Raw genomic sequence first — 9,402 nt, forward strand, 5'->3', positions numbered from 1 at the left:
AAAATGCTTTTCCTTGTAGATTGCTTTCAGTAACTGTCCAACTAGACACTGAAAGACATAGCCACTAAGTAATACAAAATGATAACTACTTCACCTGGTAGTGATCAGAAAATAAGTGTTTGGAGTTTTTCACCCCTTCTTATAATTGCAGTAAAGAATATATTTCTGGACTTTTACACCTTAATTGTTTCTTCTGGTCATTCTGGACTTCTCTTTTAAAATGGGAATTTTGTAAACCATTTGCGCGTCCTGATCCTTTGTTTATAACTTTTAAGGTCTTTTACAGAACTAAGTCTCGACTATTGAGCCATATAAAATTTGGTTATGTAGTTGGAATTTCTTGGTATGTATATTATTTTCCCCTGAATACTGGGGATCTAAAGAATTGCACTAATTCATAAACCTCTTTACATAGTAGTGACCAATGCACATTTAATTTAAATCTTGTATTCTATATTAAAGTGTGTGTGAAGGATTATCTTCTGGTATTATTTTAGAAAGCCATGTCCATCATAAGATGTAAAAAGAGGAATCATAGTTTTATATTTTAATTTAGTTTCTTCTAAGTGGGCTGTTAAATGACTGTATCTGTATAGCACATTGTCTTTGAGCCCCTCAAAGTGTCATAAAGAATTATTCTCAAAAAAGTCCTTAAGGAGAAAGAGGTGCCTTTTCTGTATTAAACATAAACATCAGTCAAGTTGAAGAATTGGCTTAAACTTTTAAATGAGAACAGAAATTATGCAGGTTCCCCCTGCTATCCAAAAAGTAGGACATTCCTATTTGGTATGATCTGGTAGGTTATTTTAGGAGTCTGAGAACACTGAAAAGGTTTTCCATATAAATGGTAAAAGTATTCCTAGACCCAAAAAATAACCTGCCGAAACATACCAAATCAGAACATTGTGCTTTCAGATTGCGGGGGAAACCTGTAATTTGTATGTGACCAATTGTGCCTAGATATTAAAGTATGTTCTTTTAAGTGTTTTCTGTTTGGTTTCATATCAATATATTAAAGTTTTTTTCTACAGTTGTGTATATTTTCCTCAACCTTTTTTTGTCCTAGGCTTTAAAAAAAAAAAATCTTACTCATCTTACTCTAACACAGCATTTTTCAATGTAGAAATCACATCTAAGGCTGACCCTTACTGCAGAAATTTGTGTTGTAAAAATTTTTTATGATGTGGCAGTGGTCTGTTTCTAAAGAACTAAATATACAATTGTTTATTTAACTCAACTTGATACTGTACCACAGTTAGGTTTAAATAAATATTTTCCTTCAAAAGTTATTTTATATTGTTATTTTATATTTAGATATTTTGATAAATTTCTTTGCAAGGCAAGTCTTTTTTCAGAATCACATGTTGAAAATTACATTTTCTTCAATATATGTTTATGTGTCCTGAGTACTACGAATTCATGTGCATATTAAAACGCATTCACTCTGAGATTGTTAGTTCACTAAGAGCCACTAGATATTGTCAAAAGGAAATATATGTATTTGTAACTTTCTTTCATTTTCAAGAGCAAAACATTAAGCCCCGTTTTATCTTAGAAGTACAGATGTCATGGACTTAATGATTGTAGTGGTGTCCCTGGTAACCTGTTTTAACAGTCAAGTGCCCCGGTTGACTACATTTCAGTGTTCATATATACTACATGCTATGTGTGGCTACTTTTGTAACTACAGGTAAAGATATACTCTTTTAGGCATTATTTAGTGATTAATGTGGTTGGTGTATGCCAGACCTGACAAGTCCTGTATTTAAAATACTTGATTATTTGAAACTTGAATATTATTAGAACCTAGTAGTACTTTGAAACTGCACATGAAGCGAAGCATCCATCAGCAGTCACCCAAAGATGAAGGTCATGACTTTCACAGAGCCCACAATTTGAGCTTTGATGAGGAATAATTTCAAAATAATTCATTTCTCCAGCCACCATCTTTCAGGATCATCAGGCCCAACTTCTTGAGATTATGTATCAGTTTTAACTTTATTATTATACTTCCTGTCAATGGACTTTTTATATATATTAACATTTTGGCATTCTTTACTAGTTGTTTTTTTTTTCCTCCTATTTTGTCTGCATAGTTAAACTGTAAGTATAAATTCTTAATGCCTTTTTTCAAAAATGAACAACAATGTAAGAAGATAAAGTTTAATAACAAAAATTAAGTGTAAGATCCTAATACCTTGTATGAAGTGAGAAAGTAGGTTTTATCCCCTAAATATTTAACCAGTTGACTCAGCATATTTTGCTGATAGACTTACTCTTCCCCTACCCATTGACTTAGTGTCTCTATTCTGTGCAAATTCGATATTTTGTTCAAAATTCTAAAATCAGAAAAGATTATGACAGCCCATTCCTCTCCTAAGTTTAACATGAAGACTCATTTCATAGCAAACCTGACCTGATTGGACATGAGACGGAGTCATTAAGTATGAATATTCCCATTTTGTTGTAAAAATAGTAATGTGCTCAGTTGGTATGCTGCGTCAGATTCAGGTGAAGGTATGTGATACATACTTGGTATCAATTGTGGGGGTCCTAAATATTCTGAATTATGAAACCCAGCTAACTATAAAGATGGAAGACGAAACATTTTGGATTTACAATGTATTTATACATATATACATGGACTATATATACTACAGTCAATGTGCAAATTATTTTGTGCCACTGATTAAATAATTACAGCTCTGTGTGTGTTAAAATTCAAGTATTTACTACCTTTTAATTTTAGAATCACTTGTTTCAAATTAGAATTCTTTTGTGAAACTCATTTGAACTATTAATACTGTAACTTACACTGAAAGAAACTAATGGTAATGATAATATGGTTTGTATCACTAGCTTTGTAGCTTTCCATCTCAAATTTCTCGCTAAACTGGATATTTTGTTTTTGCTATTTTTAGAAGACATTGTTCTATTGTTTTTTAGTGAAATTTTTGTGAAAGGATACATATAAAAAGTTTAGATTCAGGCCTCCCTGGTGGCCTAGGGAATAAGTCTCAACACTATCACCCCTGCAGCCTGAGTTCAATCCTCAGCCAGGGAGTTAACCCACATATGGCACAGCATATGTTTCACCCACTGTGCCCGCTGCTCCCTTTTGCAGTATATTTCAGTAGATCTGCCTATTCTGCCCCCCATTCTGTCTCCAGTGAATCGTCTCACTACCCGTACTTCTGGCCGACCCTCCAGATCTTCTACAAAATATTTTTTTAAAAGGTCAGACTACTGGGCCTCCCATGGTGGTGCAGTGCTTGAGCACTGGGCTGCGAAGCTGTCCGCAGCCTCTGCAGCACCGGTTCAATCCCCAGCCCCCGGAGAGGGTCCCACATGGCGCAACAGACCTTTCCTACCGCCCGCTGCTCCCCTCAGCAGTGTATTTCGTCAGTCTGCCTGCTCTGCCCTCCGCTCTGACTCTGGTGAATTCTCTTGCCCTCCTGCGCTTCTGACTGTACCCAGTGCTTGTATAAATAAAGAAATCTTTAAAAAAAAAAAAAAAAGGTCAGACGAGTACATCCAGTTAAATGAATTTTCTAAAAGTACCACATCCACTTAAAACTAGATGCCAGCAGGACCCTAGGATCCCATTGTATGTCATTCCAGGAACTTCTAGCCCCAAGAGCAATTAACAATTCTGACTTACAGCACCATAATTTCAGCTTTAAAAACTTTGTGTAATAGCCTTGTCTATTCATATGACTTCTTTTGCTCAACAATGCAAGATACACTCCTGTTGTGTGTGATTCAAGTGTCATCCTCCATGCTGTGTAGTTTCATGTTGTGTCTGCACACATTTTCTTATGCCATGGTTAATCTGTTTTATGGTTGGTGAACATTTCTTTCCAGACTGAGACTATTATGAATAGGACTGTTGTGAATATTCTTCTGCATGTGTCCTAGTGACTGTATTAACACTTTGAGTTGGATATCTTCTTAGAAGTGGGCTTGCTGGATCCTAGAATTGTATGTATCCAATCTTACTCAGATTTTCCAGTTTTCCAGACTATACTGAGTCATGCTACTGTCTACAGTGTAAGGAGTGTTCTAGTTCTCTCTTGACAGTAGGTGGTATTTTCATTCTAGTCATTTTATTTTTTTTTAACTTTTTCTTTTTTAAAGATTTATTTATTTATATATGCAAGCACTGGGTACAGTCAGAAGCACAGGAGGGTGAAAGAGTTCACCAGAGCCAGAGTGGGGAACAGAACAGGCAGAGTGACGAAATACACTGCTGAGGGTAGAGGCGGGCGGCAGGAGAGGTCTGCGCACCATGTGGGACCCTCACCGGTGACCGAGTATCGAACCGGCGCTGCAGAGGCTGCAGGCAGCTTTGCAGCCCAGCGCTTAACTGCTGCGCCACCAGGGGAGGCCCTCTAGTCATTTTAGTGGCATATATTGGTATCCCATTATACCTTTAAGGTGATTTTTTAATATATATATATATATATAAAGTTGAATGCCATTTCAAGTGTTTATTAGCCATTTGGAGATCTTTGTGGAGAATATCTCATGTCTTTTGCCAGTTTTCTATTTCAGTTGTCTTGTTCTTAAATTTATGTATATATTTTTCCTGTATTCTATGCATAAGTCCTTTCTCAGATGAACATGTCTGAATATTTTACTGTATTTTCTTCCAAAAGCTCATTGTTCGTACTTGGGTTTGATCAGTCTTCCATCTGTAATCAATTTTCCATAGGTATACCAATTTAGCCAAAACATTTATTGAGAAAGACTGTCCTTTCCCAAACACAATGCAGGCTATCTTTGTCATAAGCTGGTGAACTATGAAGTTTTGCTTCTGGACCCCAATCTATTCCATTGGTCTACTTCTTACAATAATACCATCTTAATTACTATAGGAAATCTGCCCTGTTTTATATCTGGACCACTTACTAAGTGATCTCTACAAAGGTAATGGCTTTCCTGATACTTATTTACTAAAGATCAATCATTGATAAGTAATTTTCCAATTTCATCCCTTCTTAACATACTGTTTAGCACAGGGAAGTACAAATAATTAACTAGGCTACTTGTCTTACTCAGTGGGAATGTGGAGTGTAATGTTTACTTCAGTTTTTAGGGTTTTAAGAATGTCCATTAGTAGGGCCTTCCCGGTGGCGCAGCGGTTGAGCGCTGGGTTGCAAAGCTGCCCGCAGCCTCTGCAGTGCCGGTTCGATCCCCGGCTGCTCCCTGCCACCGGAAGGTCCCACATGGCGCGCAGACCTCTCCTGCCGCCCGCTGCTCCCCTCAGCAGTGTACTTCGGTCCTTCTGCCTGTTCTGCTCCCCGCTCTGGCTCTGGTGAATTCTCTCACCCTCCCATGCTTCTGACTGTACCCAGTGCTTGTATAAATAAATAAATAAATCTTTAAAAAAAAAAAAAAGAATGTCCATTAGTAGTATCCATTCAGGTAATGTTCATATATCAATTGTAATTTTTAATAGATCCATGAATTTGTAAAATATACAATAATGTTACTAAAAATGTGTGATAATGGGCCTCCCTGGTGGCACAGCGGGTTAAACGCAGCACTATAAAGCTGTCCGCAGTCTCTGCAGCACCGGTTCAATTCCTAGCCGGCCAGGGAGAAACCCACATGGCATGGCAGACCTCTCCTGCCTTGCCTGCTGCTCCTCTCAGCAGTGTTTTTCAGTCTGTCTGCCTGTTCATCTCCCTGTTCTGTCTGGTGAATTCTCTCACCCTCCCTGTGCCTCTGGCCTGTACCCCAATTCTTGCATAAACTTTTTTTTTTTTTAGAGGCATGCTTTATTTGTTTATTTTATTTGTTTGTTTGTTTTTTGTTTATACATGCACTGGGTACAGTCAGAAGCGCGGGAGGGTGAGAGAATTCACCAGAGCCAGAGCGGGGAGCAGAGCAGACAAGAGGACTGAAGTACACTGCTGAGGGGAGCAGCGGGTGGCAGGAGAGGTCTGCACACCATGTGGGACCCTCCTCCGGTGGCCGGGGAGCAGCCGGGAATCGAACCGGCGCTGCAGAGGCTGAGCACAGCTTCGTAACCCAGCGCTCAACCGCTGCGCCACCGGGGAGGCCCATAAATAATCTTTAAAAAAAGCATATACTACATTTTAAATAAATATAACAATATGTCAGCATATAAATAAAATACTTGTGAGGTTGGTTTCAAATGTATGCCAATTTTTCTTTTTTCTTAAATATTCACCCATGCATACAAGAGCTAGGGCACAGGCCAGAGGCACAGGAGGGGCCGGGGAGGACTCACCAGAGACAGAGTGGGGAACAGCCAGGCAGATGGACCAAAGCACACTGTTGAGGGGAGCAGCAGGGCAAGTCAGGAGAGGTCTGCTGTGCCACATGGGCCGCTCCCTATCTAGCCAGGGATCAAACTCATGCTGCAGCAGCAGCAACGGACAGCTTCATAGGTTGCATTTCCACCCTTGCGTGACCAGGGAGGCCCATGTATGTCAACTTTTTTTTTTTTTAAGATTTATTTATTTATACAAGCACTGGGTACAGTCTGACGCGCGGGAGGGTGAGAGAATTCAGCAGAGCCAGAGCGGGGAACAGAACAGGCAGACTGATGAGATACACTGCTGAGGTGAGCAGCAGGCGCAGCAGGAGAGGTGCGTGCCATGTGGGACCCTCACCCAGTGGCCGGGGTTCAAACTGGCACTGCAGAGGCTGCAGGTAGCTTCACAGCCCAGCGCTCAACCGCTGCACCACTGGGGAGGCACCATGTATGTCAATTTTTAAAATGAACTTGAAACTTTTCATCTTCTATTTTATCTGAATATTTAAATAATAAACTGTGCCTATCTTAAGATTGTGATAAATAAAACTATGTAGAACATAATATGTACTTTAAAAACTAGCTGCTATTCTAGCTGATGCTGATTGTTTCTACAGTAGTTGAGTTAGACTGGGAAAGAGGGCCTCCCCGGTGACCTAGGGGTTAAGTCTCAGCACCATCATCAGTGCAGCCTGAGTTCAATCCCAGCCAAGGAACTAACCCACATGGCACAAGAAGCCTGTCTCACCCACTGCTCCCCTCAGCAGTGCATTCCAGTAAATCCTATTCTGCTCCCCACTCTGTCTCTGGTAAATCCTTTTACACCCCACACACTCACCTCTGGCCTATACCCTAGATGTTCTACAAAATAAATATTTTTTAAAAACTGAGTTTCCTTGAAACTAAATCAGCACTAAATCATTTAGGCGGGGAATGTTTTATACAAGTAATCAAGTTGTTTTAACCCAAATTTCTTCCAGGTTGATTGGTCTAAGTAAGGCTGTGAGATCTGGTCTGAATTAAACAATACATTATTCCTCTCTAAATTTTGTTTTCTCTTTAAATTAGATGTGACTAATTCTGACAATCATTTCTTACATTCAGTAACTATATACTTTTCTAATTTACTAATTTCTGATTGTTTCCGTTTTCCTTAGAGTTCTTTTTGCATGTTTAATGACAAATCGAAACGTTACCTCTTTCTTTTTAAACCAGGTAAGCATTTAATTAAGGCTGTGAATTTAGTTTTGATTTCAACTTTGACATCAAAATTCGGAAAATGGGGTAAGTACTTCAATTTTCATGTTTGTGTTTTATATCTTAGAAATAGTGTAGCATGGTCAGGCAATAGGCTAAAATATGTAAACATTGCATGGGTGCTTGAAAGTAGTCTTCTTATAAAGGGAGTTTGTTCAGTCTTAGACTATCCCAATCCTGTCTGACTTTGCTTTTTTTACACTTTTGTCATAAATGTTTCTCATTACAGTAATCTTGGCCATAGTCTTCTCTTCAATTATCTTGGTGTTCTTGCTCAGTGCTTTCAGCTTCTCGCCACTGGATATATTACTTGTGGGCCTTCATTATGTTGAGGTGTATTATTTCTGCATGCAGTTTTTTTTAATTTATTCATATAAGAACTGGAGTGTAGGCCAGAGGTGTGGGGGGTGAGAGGATTCACCTGAGACAGAGTGGGGAGCAGAACAGGGAGATCTACTGAAATACACTGCTGAGGGGAGTAGCAGGTGAGATAGGAGAGGTCTGCTCTTCCAGGACTGAACTCAATGCTGCAGTGGCTGATGATAGCTTGATAGTGCTGAGACTTAACCACCTGTGCCACCAGGGAGGTCCTCTACATGCAGTATAAATGGAGGTTTTTATCATGGTTGGATGTTTCTTTCTCAAGTTCTGTTGAGCTGATCATATTTTTATCCTTCATTTTTGTTAATGTGGTATATCACATCAGTGTATAGCCACTGAATCATACATTCCTGGAACAAGCCCCTTTTAATCATAGCATGTGGTCCCTTTGATACACTGTGGAAGGGCCTCGCTGGTGGTGCAAGGGGTTAAGTGTCAGCACTATGAGGCAACTTGCAGCCACTGCAGCACAGAGATTGATCCCCAGCCAAAAAGCTGACCCACATGGCACAGAAGACCTCTCCTGCCCGTTGTTCCCCTCAGCAGTGTATTTCAGTGGATTTGCCTGTTCTGCTCCCCACTCTGTATCTGGTGAATCCTCTCACTCCATGCCCCTGCATCTCTGGCCTGTACCCCACCAGCTCTTGTATGCATAAATAAATCTTTTTAAAAAAACACACTGTTGAGTTCAGTTTGTTAGCATTGTATTGATGATATTGGTACCTGCTTTTCTCAGATATGGGCCTGTAATTTTCTTGTCATGTTTTGGTATCAGAGGAATACTATCCTTGTAAAATGAGTTTAGAATTGTTATCTTCTATGTTTTGGAAGAATTTGGCAAGTATTCATCTTGAAATATTTGGTAGAATTCACCTATTCCTGGATCTTTGGTAGCTTTATGATTACTGATTCAGACTTGACTAGATATTCTACTTCATGAGTTTGATTGGTGGGTTGTATGTTTCTTGGAATTTATTTCTTCTGCGTTGTCCAACTCATTGGACATAAAAGTCCCTTTTTGATGCCTTATTTCTGTGATACTAGTCGTACTGTTTTAGCTAACAGTCTATTTTGTATTGTCTTTCTAGTCTCATTTCTCAATTTCTTTAGCCCATTGTTCAGTAGCTAGCAAAGTGTTTAATCTCAGCAATTGTGAATTTTCTACTTTGTAATTGAATTCTAGTTTCATATGCTTGATATTTCCATCTTAAATGTTTGTGTGGCCTAATGTGAGATATCCAGGAGAATGTTATGTATGCTTGAGAAAAATCATTGTGCTGCTCTCAGAGGGAATGTTCTATAAATATCTGTGTTGACCTGGCCTCACTTGTTGTTTAGGTACATCTTTCCTTACTGATTTTTCTTTTGAAAATGGGATAGTGAAGCCTTCTGTTTCTAGTAAAAGCTGCACACACTGGCATCGTGACTGACAGTATGAAGAATTCACTTGAGGAGGCTGCTATATCAAAATTAGGTGT

This window comes from Talpa europaea, assembly GCF_964194135.1.
Source record: "Talpa europaea genome assembly, chromosome: 12".
Classification (NCBI taxonomy): domain Eukaryota; kingdom Metazoa; phylum Chordata; class Mammalia; order Eulipotyphla; family Talpidae; genus Talpa; species Talpa europaea.